The sequence below is a fragment of the Pleurodeles waltl genome, chromosome 11 (genome assembly GCF_031143425.1).
Source record: "Pleurodeles waltl isolate 20211129_DDA chromosome 11, aPleWal1.hap1.20221129, whole genome shotgun sequence".
NCBI lineage: Eukaryota > Metazoa > Chordata > Amphibia > Caudata > Salamandridae > Pleurodeles > Pleurodeles waltl.
Window position 1 is genome coordinate 257,047,403 of NC_090450.1, and position 27,908 is coordinate 257,075,310.

A 27,908-nucleotide genomic window follows, 5' to 3' on the forward strand; every position below is an offset into this window, starting at 1 on the left:
ACCGAAATGTGAGGAAAAAGTGTTTTTTTAACTACATTTTGAGGTTTGCCAAGGATTCTGGGTAACATAATCTGGTGAAAGCCCCACAAGCCACCCCATCTTGGATTCCCTAGGTGTCTAGTTTTCACAAATGCACAGGTTTGGTAGATTTCCCTAGGTGCCAGCTGAGCTAGAGGCCAAAATCCACAGGCAGGCACTTTGCAAAAAACAGCTCTGTTTTCTTTGGGAAAATGTGATGTGTCCATGTTGTGTTTTGGGGCATTTCCTGTCGCGGGTACTAGGCCTACCCACACAAGTGAGATATCATTTTTATTGGGAGACTTGGGGGAACGCAGGGTGGAAGGAAATTTGTGGCTCTCCTCTGATTCCAGAACTTTCTGTCACCGAAATATGAGGAAAAATATTTTGTCAGCCATATTTTTAGGTTTGCAAAGGAGTTTGGGTAACAGAACCTGGTGAGAGCCCCACAAGTCATCCCATCTTAAATTCCCCTAGGTGTCTAGTTTTAAAAAATGCACAGGTTTGGTAGGTTTCCCTAGGTGCCGGCTGAGCGAGAGGCCAAAATACACAGGTAGACATTTTGCAAAAAACAGCTCTGTTTTCTTTGGGAAAATGTGATGTGTCCACGTTGTGTTTTGGGGCATTTCCTGTCGCTGGCACTATGCCTACCCACACAAGTGAGGTATAATTTTTATCCGGAGGCTTGGGGGAACGCTGGGTGGAAGGAAATTTGTGGCTCCTCTCAGATTCCAGAACATTCTGTCACTGAAATATGAGGAAAAGGTGTTTTTTTAGCCAAATTTTGAGGTTTGCCAAGGATCCTAGGTAACAGAACCTGGTGAGAGCCCCACAAGTCACCCCATCTTGAATTCCCCTAGGTGTCTAGTTTTCAAAAATGCACAGGTTTGGTAGGTTTCCCTAGGTGCCAGCTGAGATAGAGGCCAAAATACACAGGTAGGCCCTTTGCAAACAACAGCTCTGTTTTCTTTGGGAAAATGTGATGTGTCCATGTTGTGTTTTGGGCATTGCCTGTCGCGGGCACTAGGCCTACCCACACAAGTGAGGTATCATTTGTATCGGGAGACTTGGGGGAACACTGGGAGGAAGCAAATTTGTGGCTCCTCTCAGATTCCAGAACTTTCTGTCACCGAAATGTGAGGAAAAAGTGTTTATTAGCCAAATTTTTAGGTTTGCAAAGGATTCTGGGTAACAGAACCTGGTGGGAGCCCCACAAGTCACCCCATCTCTAAAATCTCAAAGGTTTCAGCAAATGGAGATAAACATCTTTAAACTGAGGACCAATACATATTTGCCTTTCTGGTCCTTCTGCAAATCTTTATAAGTGTCTTTTGAGCACTTGCATTGGGGTACAGATAGAGCTTAGTGCACTGCCTCTTTTTAATTATATGTTGAAGGTCTGTGCAGAAAATATGGAGCAACTCCACCTCTTCAACATCATACTGCAGCTCAATATGATACCGCTTCTTTTTAGCCTTTCAAGGCTTCATGATTGCCCAAAGATAAGTGACATACTTGTCTAACCCCTTCCTGTTTTTAAAGCCCCCTAGCAACAAACTCCTGTGAGACGTCACAGTGCAGAGCTTAGAGAAGTATGCTTCCTCCCAGAGACTATTGTGAGCATGCTTGGCACTCACCCCAGTTCAGAATATCTTCATACAGTTCCTGAGCGACTCAGCTTTTGACAAAAACAAAAAGCCCAGCCCGGCACATGAGGGGGGATGCACATTTCAACCAAAGTACAATAGGAATTGGAACAGGATATGGTACATTAAAGATAAATAAATGTGGCTTACTTTCTGCTGAAGATCCAGGAAAGAAAGAACAGGAATTGAGGGATGTGGTGGAGGATTATGTAGCTGGCGTAGTAAACATTTGTTAAAGGGACCTGTAGTATGTTACTCTTTTTATCATCTCTTTGTGTCGGTTATCACGAGATGCGCATACCACGTGTTTTGTAAAATGTATGTGTTTAATAAATGTTACATGTTCTGAGTTCTTGTCGCTGCTTGGCACTCATGTGTTTCAGATTCCTTTGAGGAGCCGGGCAGAGCAGGAGGTTGATCGTGGGCTCCTTATTTTAGAAGAAGAAAATAAAGCCTGGGAGGCAAAATAAAGCATGTTCCTGCATGAGTTATTCCTTGGAAATGCCCACTTAACATTTGCCGATGAGTGACTTGTGGAAAAAGTGAATTGAGCCAACAGACTGCTTCACCATACCTTTTAGGAGAAACTCTCTGCTTGAGATCTTTGCACCTGTAGAGATAATGCACTTTAGTTGACGTGCTCTCCTCGCTGGGAGAAGTTGAGGACAACACTTGAGAATTCCCTGTGGGCAGGACACAGACATGTTAGGGAACTTTATTGACACTAGTTTTAGACAGACAAATGATTACTACAGTCTATGTAGCTCTGAAGGATTGAAACATTATCGGATGGCAAGAGTTAGTGAGATTAGGTGTCATGCTAGTTCCTGGTGCTGAAAATTCAATTTTTGTAACTGACAATAACATTTCTTTTGTAGAACCTGATTAGGGAAACCACAATTAGCAAACTAGTATACAGGTTTCCAGATATATTTTTTCAAAAGTGTTGGAAATATTACTAAATTTGAACATCGCATTAAACTGAAACAGTTTGATACACCAATAGTACACAGGGTTAGACCTGTACCCATGAGTATCAAAAAATAATTGAAATAATTGAAATCTTTGTTGGATAAATTATGTGTTGAAGGCATCTTTCAACCTACTGAATCCTCTGAATAGCTTAGTCCTGTAGTAATTGTAAGAAAAAAAATATAGTGAGATCCTTCTGTGTATGGATCACTGCAGATTAAACAAGAACATTTTTGTGGATGGTCATCCCTTACCAAAGGCACAGGAACTGTTAGCAAATCCAGGAGGGTCTAAAGTATACTCATTGTTGGATCCCAGATCCGCCTACCATCAGAATCTGCTTGCTGCAGAAAGCCTAGACCTCATCCCTTTCATCACACCATTTGGTGCCTTAGAATGCCTTTTGGCTTAACTTCTTCAGAAAGCGTGTTTCAGAGATTAGTGGACACCATTTTGAGGGGATTCCAGGAGTTTAAGCATTCCAGGATGATGTCCTTATTTTTGCTCAGACTGTTAGGTAGCATGATCTTATATTAGGAAGAGTTTGTGCAAATTTCAAGAAACAGGCATCACGTTAATGGGAAAGATAAATGCAAATTACATATCAGACAAGTAGACTATGTGGGTCACTGTATTTCAGATCACGGAATCAAACCCAAAATGTCTCTCATTAAGGCTATCCAAGATTCAAAACTCTCCTGAAACCAAGAAAACTCTTCGTTCATTTTTAGGCATTTGCAAATATTATTAACATTTCATTCAGATCTGTTAATCGGTTCATCATCTATTTGGATTGTATATCACGAGATGTGTATAGCACGTGTTGTATAATGTATATGTTTCATGAATGTTCTATGTTCTGAATTCCTGCTGCTGCTTGGCACTCAATGAAATGTGTTTCAGATTCCTTTGATGAGCCGAGCAGTGCAGGAGGTCAGTTGTGGGCTCTTTCTTCTAGAAGAAGAAAAAGTTTTGGTGACAAAATACTGCTTGTTCTTGCATGAGTTATTCCTGGGAAATGCTCACTTAACAGGACCTTACAGTGGTAACGTGCAAAACCTCCTGATGAAGGCAAGGTCAGTCAATTAGTTAGGACTGGGACAAGGAGGGCGTGGATGAGGGGGTAGTGCTTACTTGAAATAACATACCTTCTGCTCCTTTGATGTAACTGCTGGAAAGTCAAGCAAAAAAAATTAATGTATGACATCCCACTGGGGAAACAACTATTGAATACACTTTTTAGAATGTATACATGGGTATTAAGTCTACATACGGCTGCTGAAACATCTCTAATTTGGATATTCACAATCTGCCAAACTCTAAAATACCTCCCAAGTCACTGTATCCCGAGGAAAGCTCGGTGAAAGGGGTTAGGGACCCACATAGTCTTTTCCAGATGGAAAACAAGTTGACTTACGTCAACCCCATTTGGGGGACCACAGTGCCGGCTGGGGCTACAGGGACCCAAATGTATTGACTGAGGTTGTATGCCAGTAGTGTCCTGGGATTCACCATACTAGATCTCTGTAAACTGGGCCAAGTGAAATCATTTCCATACTCAACACTCAGGGTAATGAGTCAGAGCAGTCACATACTTCTCATAGCAGTACTGTCGATGGCATGAGGACAGAACTCAACAGCCAGCCAAAAGACAAAAAAATAACAATGTCCAGCCCAATGCTTATCTTTTATGGAAAAAGAAAACACGTAATCTCACAGTAAAATGAGGTACTACACAATCCTATGGGTAATACCACACAATCCTATTGGTAAGTTGTACAGGGTTGTCATGGGCTGCATAGTGAAAAACAGATGCTACAGCTTCTTCTTTTTTAGTTACCATTGTTCCCCCTGCTATTTTCAAGACCCTGCTATTACCATCCACAATACTATGTTCTTAGGCCAGGACTAGGCTCAGGTACAGACAGCACAAATGTATTCACTGGTTCAGGCACTACATAGTTCAATTTCCTTTAAATTACTTTTAGCAAATAGTCTCTAGTAGGCAGAGCAGACTCATATACATGTACCTCAGTCTCTGGTCCCCATCTGCAGGCGGATAAGCCCTGCGGTTTAACCGCTGGTTGTTCATGACAGTTGAGGGTTAGACTCCTGACCTTGTGGCAATGGCTTTTCTTTCATAAGGATCACTGCAACAGCCTCACTCTGGGAACAGTGTTCAGGATGGACTGTGAGAGGTGGAACTGCAAGTAAGTACTGATCTATGGCAGCAGAGACTGTATACAGGCTACTAGGCCACAACTCAGACCCGGATCCCTTGTGGTGTCTTTGGGGCAGTTGCAGCCTGCCAATCAACGCTCAGCGCTTCAGTGGAAATTTTCCCTCACCATTGACCGTTGATGCACCATTCCCTGAAGTACAAAGAAGGCTTCTGGGCAAAGTGGAAATGAATGCTCTGGGACAACTTTGATATAGCTCACTCATCAATTTCACAGAAAGACCAAGCAGAATGTCCTCACAGTACAAGTGACCTCAAGCTCACTTTCTTGGGTCGTCAGCTTTCTCAGGGTCCTCCACATACCACAAACACATTGGGTTTCTCCTCAAGGATACTTTCTCCTCCTGCAGGACCTGACAGACTCATGCTGTCTCTCAGGAGGGACACAAGCCCCAAGACTCTTCCGGCAGAAGGTCATCCTTTCCTGCAGAAAATGTGAACATTATGTAATGCCCCTCACGTCTGTGAGACTGGTTCACTGGCACACACCAGCCCTAGTATAAACAGCAGCTCGTCAAATACTCTCTGGAGCACTCCATTTGTTTGTCAAGACTGAGACTGGAACAAAGTCTGGTAGTTTGAGTACAACTTATATAGACATTTTCCAGACAGTGGATCTTGGCCCATTGTCTAAAGCTTCAGAAATGGTTTGAGCTGGTTTGCTTTCAAATGTAATTTCCCGACTGCTCTCCAGACATAACCTTTGTGCAAAGTGATGGTTAACACAACAGATAGCAATGTGACTGGCTCCAAGAAGAAGTCCACTGAATATGGGCACTATGAAGTATTTTTTTTCTTCTCCTGATTGTCATCAGACTTCTGAACAGTAATTATAGTAAAACAGGGCATTCCCTGCTTAGAAACCTGTTCACCATTGTTGGAAAAGGTCCTTTCTGTAGGGTTATCCCCAAACATTTTGTCTTCCTCCTCCTATATTTTTAAGTCATCCCTAAGGTAGGCCTCAGGCAAACTTATGGGCAGGGTACTGTGCAGATCAACGGTAGGGCATTCACTTTTATGTTTTGCATGTTCTGGTAGTGACAGTAAGCCTATTTCATTTTTCATTAGTGTGAGGGCTATTCCACTCATAGGTTAGCATGGGGAACTCCCCTATATATTGGTAAGTGGTAATTTCTGACCTCAAAGGAGCAGTGTTGCCATGTTTGGTATGTTTGGAATGGTAGTGAGAAATCCTGCTTACAGGTGTAGTTGGATTTTACATTACTATTTTAGAAATGCCACTTTTAGAAAGTGGGCATTCATCTTTGCTTCTAACTCTTTGTGCTGTGCAGGCTGTCTCTAATCCATGTCTGGGCCTGGTTGACAGCTACACTTTGTGCATACACTCCGGACAGCCATCACACAGGAGAAGCTGAGTGCATATGCATACTGGTAGTCTTCCTGGGCTGGGAGAGAGGGAGGTGGGGCACACTAACATTCATATGGGCTCTGTCTTGCCCTCACACAAAGGCCTGATTTATTCCCTAATGATGTCTTGATCCAGGGCTGGGTGGAACGGGTGTTTGTTGTACACTTGAAAGGGTTTCTTTGAATTCACCCTTGCAACAAAGACAATTTGAACTATAAGCATAGGGACTGTGAACTCACATTTTTAGACACTCTGTGGGACTTGTAACCAGACGCTGCTGCCTCTAAAATCTACACATTGCCATAGGACTGCTGTGCTGCCTGGAGATACGCCATTCGGACTATTTGCTTTGCTGTGTTAGCCTGCTGGGCTGTTAGAGTGACTACCACTTCACATCCTGCCTTATGTGTGGCCTGATGTCAGCCTACTTGCTTTGTGTACCCCAGTGCCCTCCAGGGACTAAAGTGGTAATTCCGAGTTTGCCAGTAACTGAACCGCCACACCGGTGGCGGTCTTTTGACTGTCGGCAGAGTGGCGGTGCAGACCTCCATATAACGAGTAGGAAGGTGAACTCAATGCAACACAGACAACTCACCGCCAGCACCGCCACCGCCGACAAGCAGCATCCAGCGGTTGAAGCCGAATTCAGGCTGGCGGAAGCCAATGTCCTGTCTGCCATATTCCGAGTCACCACTCCTCCAGGATATCCGGTGCGGGCTGGCCACCATGAAAAACCTGGCAGAAACAGAAAGTACGAAAGGAGACACCCACCTCCAGGCACAGAGAAGCCCCTGCGGCCGCCATGGCAGATGAACTGCTAGTCTTTCCAGTGTTGTATCTCGCCATACACCTTCAGGGCTACCGACAACGACAAAGATGACAACCGTAAGTACGCCTAGCACAGAGGGGAGGAAATGGCAGTGATACATTCCCACACATAACACACATTCCTCAGACAGACAGCTAAGGCTACATACAGGCACACACAATATACGTCAATGGCAAGTACCCAATACACACACCAAGCCAAGCTGATACATGCCAAACATCCAGTACAACACACACCAACACCACCAACAAACCCCATAACCACACAACGACAACTAGACCACAAACACCTCAACGCAGGCATAGAGAGACACGTTGTGTGACACCACACATACACACACACGATGAACTCTATATAGCAATGACACACAATCAATAGCTGTGAACACACATCCAAACAATGATACAGGTGACACAACATGTACAACCAACAATCAAGGAAATCCACACATGCAGCACCATACACACGGATGTACACAACACCCCATACAATCACACAAGCAAGCAGTCACACACATCACTACATCCCCATGGCCCAAACCATCTACCCAGTGCATGCAACAACACAGACACAATCCATACACAGACCTCACACACCTTTGCACATCAATGTCACACCACCATGTAGAAGGAAACCAGGACAAGCATCTCAACTTGACAACCACAGCAATGTGGGCAGTTGTATTCAACAACAAATTAATTAAATAAACTATATGCAAAATGTGCCAATGGCAAGTCCCATTGTCCAGAGATGCAGGGCACCTTGTCCATGAATCATGGGCCCAACTTGACTCCTGTCAGCAAATAGGCCTCCAAATCATAGGGGCATCAATGGGACAGTCAGGCACTTCAGGGGTGTGGGGGTGGTTGGGGAGGCTTGGATGTGGAAGGGGCACATTTTGGTTTGGGCTTAGGAGGGGTGACTTTGGTACTGGGAGGGGTGGATTTCTTGCTTGGTGGAGGAGCAAGGGAAACACCACAGGGAGAACCCGAGGAATGGGAGGTGGAAGGGCCTGAGAGGGGCAGGGGGACACGGCATTTACGAGGAAAACAGGGTGGGAGAGGAGGAGGGAAGAGGTCAAGGAAAACTTTCTTAGGTACACAGGGGCGGTCACATGATTGAGGGTTGGGAGTGGAGGTAGAGGGGGTGCTCATCTGATGTGTTGGTGTGCTGTACATAGATGTTGGTGTGTGCAATGTCTGTATGTGTGTGTGGTGGCTGAATGTTGGGTGGGTGAGTGTGTGCATTCATTGGGATGAGAGGGACAGAGATGCAGGGAAAGGGAATGGGAGATGTGTGAGTGAATGTTGCAGTGGTTTGAGCAAGTGAGGTGGATGTGTGGCAGGTGGCAGAGATGGTAGTTGTGGTGACTGCAGATGTGGTGTGTGGGGTGTGTGTGTTTGTGAGTCTGCTGTTGTGGTTATTGAGGGTATGGCAGGAATGATAGCAGGACCAGTGTGTCATGATGCAGTGCTGGCAGGTGTGAGTGGAGATGTGACTGCAAGGGAGGAGGTGGTAGTTGAAGTGTCTGTTGTTATCTTTGCAGATACATGTTGTGTATGTGCATGCCTGTGGGAACGTTTGTGATGGCTCTGACTGTCTTTGCGCACCTTGTCTGTTGTAGTGGGTGTATGCTGGTATGTAGGTGTGCTTTGGACGGGTGTAGGGAGAAGGGTTATAGATTGGGAACAGGTAGCTGGAGGGGGAACGGAAGAGGAAGGGACACTGGCTGCCATCAACGAGGAGGCCAGAGCCTGAAAAGATCTCTGTAGGCCAGACAAAACAGCATGAATGCCTTCCAGAAATGCATTCTGGGATGCCAGTCACTGGATGGCATTCACGATCATTCCCTGCCCCACAGTGATGGACTTCACGAGGTCAATAGCCTCCTCATTGAGGGCAGCAGGGCTGACTGGGGCAGGGGCAGAGTTGCCTGTGGCAAAGGAGACGCCCACCCTCCTGGGTGAATGGGCATGGGCAACTGGGTGGGGTGCTACAGCGAGGGCGGTGCTGGTAAGGGGGTGGCGGACAAGGGTGGTGCTCGGGTGGTCTCAGATTGCTCCGCCACCACCAGGGAGCCGCCATCAGAGGAGGAATCTTAATCAGATGTGTTGGTAACTCCAGTCTCCCCGTGGTGCTCCCCTCACCCTTCGTCCCACTGGTCCCCTCAACTTCACTGGTGTCCGCCTCCTGGGATCTGTGGTCTGCTGCATCTCCAGTGCCCTTCCTCCTTCACCAGATGATGCTAATGCACACATAGACAAAGGTGGAGAGAGAGAAGGTGGGTGGGAGGAACAGAAAGGGAGGAAATTATGTTAATCCACACATCCACTTCACATACAAACAATACAGATTACAGCCCCTGCCAGGGAAACAAGAGACCAGTCAGCAATCATATACTATTCGGTCATACAAGCGATACCCAAACTCACATCATCCCTGCAGCCTAAACACCCGAATGAAGACCGCTACATGGCTATCAACTGCATAAATGACCTATCCAACAAACCAGCCCAGGACCATACCCATCCACATGTCATCCATTATGGGATGATACAAATCTGAGTACAAAGGGACTGGGGACACTAACTAACTGACAGGAATGTGTGGAGTACATGGGCTACAGAGGTCCATTGGTGTAACAAGTTAAACAATTGCAATGTTCATGTAACATGATTGTCATTACACATATACAGTGCCTAAATGACCACCTTGCACTACAGCAGTACAGGCAGAGTTGGAGGATGCAGCAAGTGACATCATTGCATACATGAGCGTCCCATACCTACAGGTGAACGTGTGTCACAGTACCACAACTTCTTCTCCTGCATGGCTCAACCTAGCTAACGTAACACACTCCTACATGATGGGTGTGACAGCCAGGACTGTACATTCCCTAAACCATCTGACCATGTCAATTGCTAATCCAGTGAGGGTCACAGTACACAACCATGCAGTAGTCACCTGACAGTCAGCACTTACCCCCTTGTGGCTGCTGTGCTTCCCACAAGCGCCCATCCAACTCTGGGTATGCCACCGCCAGTATGCAGGCCATTTTGGGGGTCAGGGTCCGATGGTCACCCCTCCCACGTTGGGAGGCCATCCCCAGCTGTGCCTCCGTGGTCTTCTGGGCCCAGCGCCTCAGGTCCTCCCACTGCTTCCTGCAGTGGGTGCTCTGACAGCTATGGACTCCTAAGGTCCGTGCACACTGCCAATATTCCACACATATCCTGTGCATGCTAAACACCTGATCAGTCATGACATGTCAATGTGCACACACATACATCGTCAAACACCATTCGACATGTGGGCCAAAGGACGTTGTACTGATCTGTTGCCCTGGAGCACCGTACCACCGCCCATACAGGGGTAAGACCCCTACCACCAGTTTCTCCGGTTCCTCCTTAGTGAAGACTGGGGCCCTATCCCCTGCAGTGCATGCCATTGTTGCTCCAAGTGACAGGACACAGCAGCACACGTAGTGGAGGTCTGTCTTGCCCGAAAGCCAGGAGTCAAGTGAGCTGGCCCATACAAAATGGTGGTTAGGACCACAGCGGTCATGACCGTCACTGCCGGCAGTGGTCGTCATTGGTCCCAGTCTCCCATAGACGTCAATGTAAACCAATGGGGATTTACGTGGCGCTTCAGACTGCCTTCCGCCATGACAACTTCCGCTGACGGAACGAGGTCACTTCCAGCTGTACAATGCATGCCGGACAGACAGATGCCATATTAGTCTGTGACATCACTGTCCTGGGTGCACACTGTGTAATTACTTGCATGTCATCACAAACAGATACATCAGGTCACACATTGTGGATAATGACAAATGTAGTCAGTGTGTGGTGACATCATTCCATTTGTCACTACAGTTGTCAGCATATATCAGTACAGTGGAACACATGGAAGGTGTACGTGAACTTGTCCTGTATACATCCATTGCCACAGGGATCATGTGCCATCGTCTGGTTAGGAATGGAGTGTGGAGTAATGTGTCTTCCCACAACATGACAGCCAACTTGCATTAATTGCACTTCGTGACTTTCGAATGTCATACTTGGTGCCCTACATTGTGAGCGGTTCCCCGACTGTTGTTTGTGTCCTCGCATAGATATCGCCACAATGGAGTGATGAGGAATGCACCAGTTTACCAGTGACTCATAGACCTTGATACCATGGAAGAGCGCCACATCATCATGACCTATCAACTGAACTGTTTGTGCATCAGGGAATTGGTCGCACAGTTGAAGCCATACCTCCTGCCTGGTTTGAGAAATCCCCATGCCATTCCTCCAACAGTCCAGGTGTTGTCAGCCCTGCATTTTCTGTCCAGTGGCTCTTTTAAGGTTATAGTGGGGCTGGCTGTAGAGTTTTCACAGCCCCCGTTCTGTAAGGGTTTGCTGGATGTGCTGGATGCCCTACTCAAGCATGTGCACAGGTACATTAGGTTTTCACAACGTCCTGCATTGCCCACCGTAAAAGCAGCCTTCTACAACATAGCAAATGTCCCACATGTAATTGGGGCCATTGATGGGACTCGCATCGCCTTGGTAACTCCGAGGACCAATGAACAGGTCTACAGAAACAGGAAGAGTACATATTTGCTCAATGTACAAGTGGTGTGTCTTGCAGCGGAGTACATAACACAAGTGAACGGAAACTTCCCAGAATCAGTACATGATTCCTACGTCCTGTGGAACAGCAGTGTCCCTGCAATGATGTCACAGCTACAGGGAGAAAGGGCCTGCCTCATAGGAATGTGTACCACCCTCCATGTCAGATGTTTGTACCCCTCATAACACAGTTAGCACTCAGCCTACCATTGTTACCTATGGTCAAGTTCTCTTTTCCACACAGGTGACTCCGGATACCCCAACCTGCCCTGGTTCCTGACACCTTTGAGACATCCAACTACAGCAGGGGAGAACAGGTACAATGAGGCACATGGCCGGATGAGATGAGTGACTGAGCAGACTTAAAGTCTCTTGAAAGCTAGATTTCGTTGCCTTCATGTGTCTGGTGGTGCCCTACAGTACTGACCAGGGAAAGTCTGCAAGATCATTGTTGCATGCTGCATGCTCCATAATCTGGCCCTCAGAAGGCACATCCCTCTGTCCCTCTATTGGAGGAGGGGGACATTGATGCTGGAGCAATGTTTGTGGCCGGTCATTCTGATGCTGAGGGGGATACAGATGAAGATGAGGCACATGACAACAGAACTGACCTGATTCTTCACTACTTTCAATGATGTGCAGGCATGTATGAATTGTATGACATGTGCACGTGGAAGATGTATTGCTGAAGCCAGTCACTTGCCAGTATTGCATGCATCAAGGTGTGTGTGGGGACTACAGCCTTCCATCTTGGTTTCCGAGCTTGAAGGGCAATAGACTTACCATGAGGGTTAGTGGTAATGCACTGGTGCTAAGTACATGTGTGGAATGCTAGTGCTATTGCAGTACAGCCTTATTGTTGTACCAGAGATTTAGAGTCCTCAGTCTGCTTGTTTGGGGATATGTTAGGGGGAATTATTAGTCATGTTCTGCTGTGTAGGCATGTCATGCTGCATTGTCAGCTGCTTATGTGACAAGTACCTGTTCCTGACCACTCAGGGAGGTGAACAAATGAGGATGTTACCTATGTCCCACACATGTGTGACTGCCTATGCAGATCCTTCTATATGTGCTATCATAGCAGCTGGGTCTGTCATCCTGTGTATGTGTTCAAATGCTGTGGATGTATGTATTGTTTACATGCCTTACAACTTTGTGTCTGATTCAATTTAATTTTCCCTCTTCAGGTAACATCTCTGTCTGCAATCTGATTTCTGTATTGTGTGTTGCCATCGTTGACACTGGAAATCATTACCATTTGGATTTACTTACACATCTGCCTGGGTGTCCCCATCCATCTGTCACTTCAACATTGTTTTGGTGCTGACGTGTATTTATTTGCTGCTTATGAACAGGATTGCCACTACATACAATGAAGAGGCGTGCACCATGACTTGTGTGAATATGTGTATTTTAAGTGTATGACATCGCAGTCCAGAGGAGTGGGGTATTGGTGTGGGTGCTGATCAGAGTGGGTGATACAGCTGTTTGTTTCACAGGTCCTGTATCCATTTTCCTGGTATGCTGTGGACTTGGTATTGGACAGCCAACAGGGTGTAACAGTGGCACACAAGGGTGACAGTTCAGAAAAAGGATCATTTCCTGGTGGGGGGAGTGGTCTTGGCCTGAGATCCTGCAGGATGTCTGGATGGGTGGCCTCTTTTGGGGGTGCTCAGCTGCAGAGTTAGGGGTGCTGGTGGCCTGTGGGTCCTCCTGCTGTGCATCAATTCCAGTAGCAGGTGCTGAAGTTGTTGCCAGTGGTGTTGCCTGACTACTGGATGTGGCCTGCTGTTGGGTTGAAGATGTCCGCAGGATGTTGTTCAATTCCTTGAACTCCCCTAATATGGAGTTGATGGTGGCATTGAGTGCCTGCCACTGCTGCATGGCCCTCTGGTGGTATTCACCATTCAGCCTGTGTGTACTGCAAGGTGGTGAGTATCTGGCCCATCTTGTCCTGGGTTTGCTGGTAGGCTCCCAGTACTCTGGAGAAGGCCTCCTGGTGAGTTGTGTCCTGTACCAGCCTTATCCCTTGGCCCACTATTGCCCTCCCACAGGCCCTTGCCCCCTATGCTTGTGCCCCTGGTGCAGTGTGCCCCCTCCCACTGGCACCAGGACCATTATTGTCTTTGGTTTGCACTGTTGACTCCTGCCCCTGTCCTGTGGGGCACACTGTTGTTTGATGTGACCTTGGGACGTAGGTATGGAAAGGTGGGCTCTGCTCTACATTGGCTGCCACAGGGGAGGTGGTTTCAGTTGTGGGCAGGGTGATACTGGTGGTAGGCGACTGACCATTCTTGCCTGATGGACCAGGTTCGTCGTCCATATCCATACTTCCAGGGGAGTCCTCCCCTACTGGACCTGCTTCCTGGCCTGGGTTCTCTGTCACTAGGCTCCTCTGCTGTGTGTCAGTATTTGGGAGTCCTGTGTAATGAGAGGTATTGTGTCAGATGATGGTATTGTGGCAGTGACACACTTGGTTGTATGCAATCAACTGGATTTGCAGGGCACTAATGGCATTGACAGTTAGCAGTACACTGCTTGTGTTTCCATTGGTGGAATGTTACAATGGGCCTATTTTGGAGGATAGTTCATGTTTGCCTTGCTACTGTAATTGCCATGTACTGATGTGCATTCCTCATATTTATTGGTGATGGGGAGCGACATGGTTTAAGGTGCAATTGCAGTGATGTGATGTGGATGTAGCAGTCATGCAAGGGTAGGGGGTGTTGCATTGTGGTAGATGTGGTACTTGCTGCACTGTGTGGTGTCCATGTACTAGGTGGGCCTGTGTGGGAATGGGGTCAGAAGGGTGCTGTGGATGTAAGGGTGGGAATTGGGTCCATGGTGGGTTTGTGCACGTTAGGGTGGTGTGAGGGGTAAGAGGGTGGTGGTGGTACATGCTGTGCACGGGGACATGTTGGACGGGGAGTATAGTAGACTTACCAGTGTCCAGTCCAGTAGGTATTCCTGTCAGCTTTCTGGATGTAGTATGGCCAGGACCTTCTCCTCCCACTGTGATATTTCTGGGGGGTCTGGTGGGGGCCCACTACCTGTCCTCATAACGGCAATTTGGTGCTTGGTAGCCATGGCCCGTACCTTCCCCCTAAGGTTGTTCCAACTCTTCCTAATGTCCTCCCTTGTGCATGGATGGTTCCCAACTGCATTTACCCTGATGACTATCCTCTTCCATAAGTCATTCTTCCGGGCTATGGATGTCTGCTGGGCCTGTGCTCCAAACTGACGATTTCATCTGTCATTACCCTGAGCTCATCTTTTGTGAATCGTGGGTTTTTTGGAGGTGCCATGGTGGTTGTGGGTGGGGGTGTTTGTTGTGAGAGATTCTGGGTGTGCTGTTTGTTGATGTGAGTTTGTGTAGTGGTATGTGTGTGTGCTCTGTGGTGTTTGTTTGCAGTTGTGTGTTGTGTGATGCGTGTTCAGTCTGATGGTGCCTTTGGTATCTAGGTGCAGTGCCTAATTTCAGTGTGCTCTTGCCTCGCTCTGTCAGAGATTCTGGTTGCAAAGCGCTCTGGGTATGTGTGGGGGTGTGTTTTGTGGTTCTGTGGACAGGTGTGTGTTTGTGTCTCAGGTGTTGGGTAATGGTAGTGTCCACCGTGGTGCAGTGTTCTGATGGTGGTGCCTTTTTTTCCCACTGCGGTTCTGACCGCCAGTGGATTGACACCGTGTTGGGTCAGTGGTGCTGATTGGTGAATCGTTATTTGGTGGACGAGGTATTCTCGGCGTGGCGGAGCTGGTGGTGCAGCTGCCTCCTTCACGCCATCCTTTTGGTGGACTGTGTCATCTTTTGAGTGTATTTTGGGCGGTGTTGTGCAGGTGTCTCGTAATACGGCGGTCTTCACTCCGCCATCACTGGCGGTCTTTCTGCAGGCGCTTGCACGGCGGTCTTCAGTGAGGACCGCCAAACTCGGGATGACCACCTAAGTGGCTTGCCCCCTTCCTGTTCTGGCCATCCTAAGCTATTTTGTTAGCTAGCTCGGGTGAGTGCTTCTTTGTTGCTTTCAGTGCGTGGTAAGCGCTTCACTGCACAATCTGTCTACAAGCAACTGAAGCAGTGCATGGTGAGCCCTGTGTCCTTGCACCTTACAGTATCCTATGAGTGTGAGTCTTCCCTATGATTTTGCATTCATGGAGAAGCAGTGCCCGGGTCCTACACCCCTTGCTGTCCCCTAGTTGAGGCTAAGAAGGCATATGGCCTCGGAAGGAATCTCTAGATCAGTGTTTCCCTGCTCATGCGCCCGTTGTGGAACAGAGCATTGTGGGGGATTAAAGAGTGCCTTATGCTGCAACAGAAAGAGACTTCATTGGCTGACTGTCCTCTTGCTGAAAACAGGGTTGCCATGGCAAAGTTAAGTCCCACCCGTAGTTTTGCAGCAAGAGGCCACCGCATTCCCTGAGGGAGACCCTTGCAAATACTGGGTAGCGCGGCTTTCGCTTCTCCTCCTTCTTGCAGGGAAGGAAAACTTCAAGGGATATGGGTCACCGCACCAAGGTACTGTGGCTACTGAACAGGCTGCATGGGGTCTGCTGGGTGATTTTGTTCAGCTGTACCATGTGTTTGTGGGCAGCTGCTATGTGGCTATTGTTCACATGGGGGACCCAGTGAGGTCTCTCTGCTGGATTGTGAGGTTTCTGTACGCACTCTCCTTGAGGATGCACAAGGGGCTCTTACTTACAGTGGTAAAGATGGTCTGAGACCTCAACAGAGGCCCCCTCTTCATTAATTTAAGAAATTCACTAAAATGACCGGATCACACACAATAGGCACACAGGAGTTCGTGCGGCCTATGTTGCATACCTAATATATTAATCTTAGTTACGCTTAGAAATCTACCATAAACCCACTAATAGGAGTGCAGGGGTGCTTGTACCTATATGGCTTTCTTGTTTCTGATGGGCATGTGGTGGTGTTTGGTGATTTATGTACTAAAGTAATGTTTGATGATGTATGTGTTTATCTCTAACCTAACTGCTGCATTTCATGAAGTGATGTCATAATGTAGGTTGTTTTGATTCTTGCATAGACAGGATGATGAGTACTATTTCAGTATTTGCATAATATGCAGAGTATTTATGATTCATGTCATTTTGGTCTGCATTCATTTTGAATGTACTATCTATGTTTGTATAACCCTGTGTGGAGTCTCTTTTGTGTTGAGTGTGCTGCACAAACACTTTACACAATGCCTCTGATGATAAACCTGTCTGTTCTGTGCAAAGGTACTAGAGGGTGAGCACAGGTCATCCCTGGTGTGCAACCTACTTACCCTGATTAGAGTGGTGGGTTCTGCCTGACTTAGGTGCATACCCTAGCCAACCAGAAAAATCATTTCTAACATTGGTGATCAGCGGTGAGGATAGGACCTGCGTTTGTGTGATACCACAGTGATTTATTGTTGCACTAGAAACTCTGCACTTGGACCATTACATGGTTATCTCCTGTACTCTCATTAGTCATTTTCACTGTTTACTCCTGATTCATTATCTTGCACTTAGGACCCTTGTTATTTACACCAATATTTTTACCTTACTAAAATGGAATCTGCCATTAACCTTGATAACCCGTTGAGTTACACTTTGTGGGATTCAGAGGGGTTTTGTAGAGTGAGAGGCCTAGCTGTGAGTTGGGAATCCACTAAGCGGGACCTTCAAAGAGCTGGAGTTGATTTTGAAAAGGCACACTGGAAAGCAACTACAAAAGAGGACCAGGAGGGTGGTGGCTTGGAGGAGGACCCTTAGGAGGACCGCAAGAATGGTGATGACTCTGAGTGGGAGGTTCCAAATCCACACCCCAAGAAGGTAGTGACCCTGAGAAGTTTGAGGAGGAGGGAGAAAAAGATTTGCCAGGGGCACCATTAGACAGTGAGGACCCCATAGATAGGGAGTCCCTTGCTGGGTCTAGTGCCAGGAGCAGTGACATTTCCCCACCATGTCCCCTGAGGAGATCAAGGATAGAAAGGCTGAGAAGCACCTGAGGCTGCAGATAGCACAGCTGGCTACCAAGGAGAAAATGTTCAAGGTTGCAATGGCCGTAGCTCAGTATAGGATGGCGGAGGGCCTTCGCCAGTGAAAAGCTTTCTTTGGAGGGAAGGAAACTGACCAATGAGCATAGTTTTAGCTTGCTGGACACACCAGGGCTGATAGTGGAGTACATTGGTGACAGCAGTTCTGAATTTAGTGTGAGAAATACCACCCACCTACCCACAGACTTGGTGCGTAGCTTTAAGGAGGGAGATGACATACATCAGTGATGCAGGGGTATGAGAGGGCTGTAACAGTGCACAGGATCCCTGGGGGGGGGGTTTGGGGAACTGGCCTGGAGAGTTATATTCCTGGTGATGAGATGGATGCCCTACTGGCCCGAGAAGAGAGTGACCAGCAGAGGTACACTCCCTATGAAGGAAGCACCAATTACAAAGTTTGTATTCACCCCTAAAGAGTATAGGCAGAAGTTCAGGGGCAGTAGGAAACTATCTCACCAGTCTTGGGAGGATTTTGTGGAGGATTCTTACAAAACACTAGATGGATGGGTGAAGGGTAGGACAGTAAACAATTTTGAAGGGTTGTACAATCTGACTGTCAGAAAGCACATATTCCATTGTTGTTTTCGAGGGCTACACCAACACCAGTTGGAGTGTAAGTTATCTGACCCTAAGAAACTTGCGAAGGAGACAGACCTCTGGGTGAGTACCAGAGGATCTGAAAAGGTACTTGGGAGTGATCCTAAAGGGAGTGGCTCAGGTTCTCTCCAAACAAGGACAGGGGAGGTTCAAAGTATCCCAGACAGATCCACTTGTAGTGGGGTGGTTAAAGGGTCCCATGTCCCTTCTCATAGGAGGAGGAGCGTTGGGGGTGGAAGACATCCTACGGTGCCTCATACCCAGCTGCAGAGCCTGGAGAGTACCCCAAGGGGCCCCAAGAAGGGAGTCCAGTTTTTTCAAGGAGACCATCCACTGAGGGGGACTCCGTAGGGTCAGTAGAACTTGGGGTGGCAGCTGACACAAACGTCCAACCAGGTCTGGTGTCTGGCAGTACCAGTCCGCAAAGGATGGTGCAGAAGCCCAGATGGAGGGGGTAGGGGGATGAAGAACTCGCCCCTAACCCCTGTCCAGTGCATTGGTAAAGGCCCTGGTGTGGAGGAACAGGTTCAGGGAATCACCCCTGACCTGGAGGAAGGGGCAGCTGCCACAAGTACTGTAACATTTTGTCTTCTGGGGTACAACCACTGGAGAGAGGATACAGAACTCTCAAAGGTGGGGTAGGGGAAGGAAGGACTTACTCCTGACCCATGTTGAACCCAAGGGTGAAGGCCCTGGGTTGGTAGACCAGTTGCAGAGTAGCACCTCTGTACTGGTGGGAGGGCTGACCAGGACAGCTGACCGAAGCACCCTGACAGTTCTGGATTCTAGGGCACTATTCCCAAAAGCAGAGTATGGAACCCCAGAAGAAAGGGTGGGGGGAGGAAAGCCTTGCCCCTGTCTCCTGTCCAGTCTGAGGGTACAGGCCCTGGGATTGAGAACTAGTCTCAGGATAGCACCCCTGAAGTGGAGGAAGGTGGAGTGGGAAAAGGATGTGATGCACCTGAGGTTACCACCCAACTCTGAGAAGCCTCCTAGGCCAGAAACCTCTGAATGGCCTTAGGCCTGGGTTTTGACACTGACAGTGACATCTGTTGGTTGCTGTGCTTATAAACAGAATTTTTCTTGAGTTGGGGACAGACGTCAGACTCAAGGGCTGGCATGGGCCACATCACTTTGTTGGCCATGATGGTACTGTCTGTCACCTGGAATACATCTGAGGGTAGATTGAAGTTAGGGTATTCATCGATTGGGTCCACAGGTGATGAGAAGAATTCCACTTGTGTTAGTTTAGAAGGTTCTGAGAATATAGACAGAGGGATCCAACTGGATTCAGAGAGGCGAAGAACTGGGATGTGCCCCTGCAGTAACAGGCCATTTTCAACGTCGCCCCAAGGAGGAAAACCCATCAAAGTATTAATTGGTCTACCCTAGCTTTAGGCTGGAGGGGGTTGTGTTTTAAATGGCCCTTTCTTCAGGGTTATCCCCAAACTTTTCATCTTCCTCCTCTTAATCTTCTGCCCTTCTTTTTGTTGGCTTTAGAACTCTGCTTACTTTACCACTGCTAACCAGTGCTAAAGAGCATGTACTCTCTCCCTTAATACTTGCTCCAAGGGCAAGAAGAGAGGTATCACAGTTGCGGGTCTGGCAGGAGCTGAGGAGGCACCGACCAGCAGCGCCAATGCTGTGTGCTCTGCTCATCACAGTAAGTCCCATTATTTATTATTATATCCTTCACTTTTACCTCTGCCCACTAATATATTACTTTTAATTTTTCCTTGTTTACTTTTGTAAACTGTCTCCTTTTTATCCAACTCCCCTATCAAATGTTTCTTTAATTGCTTTTATCCCTGCATTATCTTTGTTTCTGTCTTTCATGGGCCATTTTTATTTCACCCCTTTATTGCACTTCAATGATTCCGAGTCATCATCATCATAGGCTACACCTCTGCCACTCCATTACACAAAGTATTTGTTTGGCTTGACTACCTGGCTTTTCTAGCGCTGTGAACCAACAAAATTCCATGAGTGATATTTCTGACAGAAGAAACTGCAGTAGCTAACCGAACTGTAGCAATTTATTGCTGTTGCATTTTTTTATTAAAAGTATTAAGAGTAGGTGTACCTGGCATATAAAAACTGTACAACGTTTTTCTTCTTTCCACACTGACCACCAGTGGAGTCAGCTCGACCTCTGCTGCAAGAGGAGACAGAGCAGGGGGACAAGCAGTGGCAGGGACCGATTCTAGTAAGTCATGTTGCTTGCTTATTGATAGTTACTACTACTACTGAGTTACTACTACTCATTAGCTACAAGGGCATCATTGTGATCATGAACCCCTGCATTACCAGCTACAGCAGTGGGTATTTTCTATCTGCCACTCAGTAAAAGCACACATGGTGTATGCTAAAATGATGACTTGATGAAAATGAGAAAGAAAGAGGGGTTAAAAGCAACAAAGGGTGAAATGAGTGAAAAGAAAGGATGTGTAGGCGGGTGAAAGGATACATGGGTGAGGATTGGATAAATGGATGGATGGGTGAAAGGATGATTGAAAGAAAGGGTGGATGGTGGATACTGAATGGATGGGTAATGGATTGTGAATTTTGGTGAAAGACTGGATGAGAGAAAGTAAAGCTTAAATTGTGGTAGCAGTGGGTGAATATAGTAGGAAGAATGAAAGGATGAATGATGATGCTTGGATGAATAAACAAGGGAGCCCTTCTGGAGAGGGACATGCTGCTCACCTACTTCCCTTACTTTGGGGGTTATTACAACTTTGGAGGAGGTGTTAATCCGTCCCAAAAGTGACGGTAAAGTGACGGATATACCACCAGCCGTATTACGAGTCCATTATATCCTATGGAACTCGTATTACGGCTGGTGGTATATCCGTCACTTTACTGTCACTTTTGGGATGGATTAGGACCTCCTCCAAAGTTGTAATAACCCCCTTTGTGTTTTGTAGTTATCAAAGCTATGGTTCAAAGCGGGGAGTATTTTAGTTTGTGTTCTAATCTCTTGACTCATTGTATTTGTTAAATGAGGCTGGTATGTATCCCACCCATCATCATTCATTAACCCCCTACCGACCCAGAGCATTCAGCCACCCCTGACCCAAGATGTGCTATATGGTTCAATTTGTGCCTGCAGTGTTGGCTGTGCAATATGCGTCTGCTTCAGTTAATGTGTCATTTACAAAGTTTCCAATGCATTGCAAACTAAACACACAAGATGTGTTGTTTCCCTTCGTCCACTCAGTCACCTCTTTGTAATTCACTCCTTTATTCTTTCCTACGTTATTCCATCCGAGTCTACCAAACAAATTGAAAAATTTATTTTTGGCATGTGCCACTCTTTTGGTCATGTGAAGTGCTTCCAAAATGTATTTCATGGTTTCCTTTAACAGATTTATTTTGCACCTGTTCCGATTATTCCCTTTAGACTTTCATCCATACAGTAATTGAACAAGTCAAAGCTGAGACACATGATAAATTGTTGATCAGTGACACTCCTCTATTCTATAGCAAAAGCTCTACGGACCTGCCTAATCCCTCTGACTTACTCTGCAGTAGAGTAAGGAAAGTTTCCTTTCCTTACTGTCCAGTGAATTCATTTATTGGAAAGAATTTGTCGCGGAGGTTAAGACCAGTTAAGTGGGACTTGTAAGTGCCAGATTTGATTTCAAGTTTGGCGTAAGGGATACTCTGTGACAAACATGTCAAATATGATCTATATAGCCCATTCATTTCCCTGTAGGGCAGTGCATTGTTTTCCCCCACATCTACTTACAGCAGACAGGATAATACCTTCACATTTTATACGTAACATATATGACACATGTTAGTTATTCATCTGCCTCTTTGGAGTCAGGGTAGCTAAGTGAAAGGCATTTCAATAAGAGCAGGGCCATTGGAATTAAAGGTAGATAATTGTCAACTACAACTGTCCAAGCTGGAGACAGTAGAAAATTACCAAAAGCATTCGCTAACATGTCTCCATTAAATTGGCACAACAACTTGCACTCCATAGTGCATAATGCCTTACTCATAAAATGAGAGGTAATTCATTTTTATTTTTCCACTTCCAAAGTGTCTATTTAGTTACTAGAAAAGCCTTTAAAAGAAAACAATTAATTCACTTTTTTTTTTTAAATCTGATGCTATTCTGCCTTAATTCTTTTCTACCCAACAGTCACAGCTTTTTTTGTGAGGCATGTGTGGATCAACAAAGAATTTTGGTTCTGTGACTCTCCTAATCATAAAAATCACATCAAATCTAATGTCCCTTGGAGACCAGCAGTGTACTGCTACTGTGCCACCCACTATCTACTTTAGAATAAATGTTTGTTCAGAGCATTTTTTACAATATGCCTTTTTTATTTTTGTTTTTCTTACTATAGCTACTCCTGCTGGTTGGCCAGCACCACCCACCAGGCAGGAGAAAGCAGCCAGGCTGTGGCAGCAGAGGACAGAGAACATCCAGGCCAAATACCACTGGCTGGTGGTCCTGGAGGAGGAAGAGGGTGAAATAGCTTCCTCTGACTGGGACCCAGCTAAGCAGCACACCAGCCTCATGGCCACTACATTACCAGCACCACTGCCAGCTGTCAGGGTCCCTGACGGCACCTGCTGCCACCCCATTCCGCTCTGACATTGCATTGCTCCACTGTATCATGCAGCAGATGTGCGAGAAGGAGAGACGGCTCGCCAGGTTCGAGCAGATCCTAGACCAGCTCTGGACCCATATAGATAGTGCCTTCTTCTGAGCCTTTTAAAAAAAAAAATTGGTTTGAGGGGAGGGCCTTTTTGTGGGTGGAAAGAGTGAGAAGGGAGTTGGGACCCGGTTTCACATTGGACGTTTCGTTGGACTTTTTGTGAACGGGGCTATTTGTTTGGGGAAAGGGATAGGCCTGTTGTGGGCAGAAAGGGTGACGTTTTGTATTTCTTTAAAAAAAAAGGGGATAATTTATTTTACTTGATTCATGCCTCAAATGTTTATTTAGTTTTTTTTAGTTTGCACTGCCATCTTTTAGTGTAGCCTGTTTTTTAAATCTGCTGGAGAAGTGTATGTCATTTACTTATACCCTTGCTCTACTGCCATATACAACTATATTGACCACTAGGGTATGGTTGTCATTGCCTATTTTGCCTACAAAAACCTAAATACACACAGACAACATCTTCCTTAGTTGGAGTTAATTACTAGCTAAAGAGTAATTACTAACTAAAAAAGTTCACTTCAATCCATAGTTCTTCTCTTACTTGAATAGATGAAGCAAAGGAGTCTTCTTACTTGTTTTTTTTTCCAACGTGGTATCTTAAGGGGATGGTAGTAGAAGTAGCAGGCTAGTGCACTAACAGGAAAGGCAGAGGGTGCCACTCCCCCCTATGCTAACTTCAACTGCAGGATTAATCAAAGTGTTATCCATCACTGTCAACCAAATTGAAAGAAAACAGGGAGTTAGTGGGTCATATTATGTCATAACTTTAGGGGGACTGAGACCAGACTACCACAATGACAGTTTTTGACACACCACAAAGAAGATCTGATACGATAATAAAAACTAGCAATATCAACTTCTTCTGGGCAATGGTGGGGAGCTATTAATTCAAAACTAAACACATTAAATAAAATTATGGGGTCAGGAGAAGTGGTCTCAGAGTCAAGAGTGGTTCGACCAGGTTAAGTGTTTACGCAACATACAACACAAGGCATGAATAATGATTTTGATGGGGTCAGTGTGGAATATTGCTCAGGTAATAGAAGGTCATGCAGTGATTTAGTGTCGCCTTTACCGCATCCGGCCCAGCAAGTGTGCAACCCAGTTCTGGTGTAAAATTAAGTCACACCTCAATAAATCACACAGTCCTGGGGGAGGGGATTAGGGGCTCGCTGAATGGATGGGAAAGGGGATTTGGGGAAGGGTGTGACAAAGGCAAACACTACACAAAAGAAACCACAACAATATTGATTGGGTCACTGAGCAGCACACCATCATCATTCTGTTGTGGAAGGATAGGATGAAGGGATAAGTAAGACATATTTCAGTTAAATACATAGCAAACAGTCCTTCTGCTCTGGAGAGACCCAAGATAATATATCTCTAAATGTAATGTCTCCTAGGTTTGAAAGATACAAATTATGGAGGGTTGAAGTTAACCTAACCAGTTCTAAAAAATTATGATTGTTAAAAGAAAAATGATACTGTATTGCCATATTGGGCGGTGCAACTTCATTCTTCTTGGAATGTCCGTCACTTTTGGGTGCCTGGCTAAACCTGTCCGGTAGATAAGCCGGAGTCTTGAGCTTTCTCCAAGTTTTGTTCATGCAGGAGAACACTAGGAAAAGGTGTGCACATTGATAACAACAGAAACTGTATTATAGAGTGAAGGAGAAGGACAAAAGGAAGCAAGGTAAGCTTCATGAGGAGTCAGTAGGGTATCAAGAAGACTCAAAGGTAGAGCAAGAACGTAAGAGGAATTTGATGTTTGAGCCAAAAATCCAACAAACACGTACTCAGCAGCATTTCCCAACAACGTACCTCTCTCAAGTCCTCAGAGCTGAGTCAGTGCTAGGCCTCTGAGTCTTTGCCATCATCATGGTTTCTCTTTGAAGTTGATAACTTTCTCCTTCTTGCTATTGAGGTAACCCCACCCTAAGTCCTTCCATTTCACTCCTCCTGATTCTGAGGAACTCCGTCCCTGTCCTAAACTGAGTGAGGTACAACTATGCAATCAAGTGCACTGCTGTTCAAGAACAAATAGAGAAACAGAACTGGAGTATTTTGTGTAGATTTGTGATTGGTAACTAAAGTGACTGGTCTGGTCTGAGGGACCAGAAAAAAGGAATAAACCCTACAGGTAAATTTCACTAAGTTTGAAATACCAATCACTATCAGGAAAACATTATCACCAATCAGCACCCAAGCATTGTATATCATCAGAATCAAGTTTACAAATTTGTTGAACTTCCTCCATCACTGTCAGCCACCACATACATCATCAATCATCACTCACAATCACTCAACATATTACCACTCATTGGTGCAATAGTTAGTAGTTACCTCTTCCAATCCAAGCATGGTGGTTGAACAAAATATTATCTCAGCCATTGGTAGCAAGTAGCAACACATTAGAATTTGGCATTGGCGGACTTTTAATCAATGATCTTCTGGGGCAGCGCTGCTAGGTGGTGTAAAGAAAAGGATAGGCAGTGGCATGTGAGTGAGGTAGGCATAGTCTCCAATGTCCTGAAGAGAATGTGGGGGCTGTTTCACTACACACAGGTCCAACTCCAATCTGCCCATATAATATGTGACTACAAAATGGTGCAGCAGCATTAACCTGACACAAACAAATTAAAAAGTTCTATGATGGGACTGGCATACTCAGTCTGGGAAGTAGAGCTCACCCTCAAACTCTGGTGGTTCACCCAGAGGTTGGTCAGCAAACACACTTGATTCTGACCAATCATCCTTTTTCTCCTTCTGTGGTGTTTGGGGAATAGTCTAATCAGGTGGTTTCACATGCTGGTTCATTTTGATCGTGGTCAATCTCTACGTTTTGACGTGAGAGATTGGTCCTTCTCACTTTTACAACTACACCAGCTGCATTAAACACAGTTTCAGGAGACATGCTGGCTACAGGACAAGCCTGATACTTTATTGCCAGCCTGCTGAGCTCTTCCCATTGGCGCAACTTCCCATGCCTACACACTAATGGGCTTTAATCCACATACATCTCTTTTGGGTCACCAGGATACTCCTGGAACATCCACTGCAGTGTCATTGGTGCTGACACTTGCTCAACGTATTTTGACCTTTTCCTCTGCTCTGGACTCATGACCTGCCACTTGAAACCAAGCCAATGCCGAGGTTGGGTCCAATTCTTCTGATGCTGTTGTTGCTGGTGTTGTTGCTGCCGGTTTTGGCTGCTGTGAGAAGAGGCTGCCCTCTCTGAAAGTTGAAGGGGACACCCCAGTACTGCAGAGTGGGACTCTAAGTTCCAATGGTTCTTCTTCCAGTTCTCCAGCTTGCTCAACAATCCACCTCTTATTTTTTAAAACATCTCCTTCAAAAAAAGGAATGAACTTGGGAAGAATGTTTTTGTAGTGAGGATAAAGTAGGGTGGCACAGATGTACTCTTAGGACAAGATACTGTCACCTTACAGCCTAGCCTTTGCAAGCCAAGAGATGAATTATGTTCTCAACTAAGGCATGCGCTTCTGGGTTTTCGCTCACATCTCTGCGTGTGAACCTTTCAGACACCTTCTTTAGCTGCTTCTGTAGTAAATGCAACAGTGGGATGGGTGGCCCATCATACTGTCCTCCTTGCTAACTTCCATGTGAAAACCTCAAAAGGGAGCAGCATCTGCATTAGGCATTTGACTAGGCCCCATTTGTTCACATCCATGGTCATAGCTTTCCCCAGTTGCATCCCCTCTTAAGATGACATGGTCATTGATCTGTCTGAACTGCTCAAACAGATGTTCCAACATATAATAGGTTGAGTTCCAATGTGTTGGAACTCCGCCACAGCTATTATGACCCACATCTCGGAATCTGCCAAAAGTCAGACACCCACACAAGTCCGCCACACCAAAGGTAAGTGATAAACTGGCGAAAACAAAACCTCCACCGTCACGGCAACAGAAATACGCCCACACTATCACGACACACGAATCCACAAGGCGGTCTTTCAACCGCGGTATTCCATTGGCGGTACACACCGCCGCGCTCAAAACACACACACATTTACAAAACACAGCCACATTGGACAATTCAAAATGCACACACCTGATACACATACACGCACCACACCCACACACTCACACCACTATAAAACACACACCCACAACACCCACAAACCCCTACGACCAACAATTCAGAAAGAAGGCTAGAGAGAGACAGCACCAGCAAGAACAACAGCATCCACAGGCACACAACCCCATCACCCACATAACTTCCACGCACCTCACACAACACACCAATACATATCACCACACTTATCACCACACACTCCACCCCACACATCACCTACACCACCCCATGGCACGGCAAAGACACCCCAGGTTCTCGGAGGAGGAGCTCAGAGTCATGGTGGAGGAAATTGTCCGGGTAGAGCCACAGCTATTCGGATCACAGGTGCAGCACACCTCAATTGCAAGGAAGATGGAGCTATGGCGAAGAACAGTGGACAGGGTCAACGAGTGGGACAACACCCAAGAAATCGGAAGGACATCAGGAAGAGGTGGAACGACCTATGGGGGAAGGTGCGTTCCGTGGTCTCAAGACACCACCTGGCAGTTCAGCTGACTGGCGGCGGACCCTCACCTCCTCCCCAACAACTAACAACATGGGAGGAGCAGGTCTTGGTGATTCTGAATCCTAAGGGCCTCGCAGGAGTTGGTGGAGGAATGGACTCTGGTAAGTCAAATCTAAATTATTACATCCCCCACCCTACCTGCATGCTATCACATACCCCCGCCCTCACCCTCACCCCCAGCACCCCAACTCCTCCCATATGTCCCAACATCACAAACCACACATCCCAACACCAAGCCCAGCATGCAACAACAAAGCATGGACACCCATCACCAAAGCATGCCCAATGCACATACCCATACA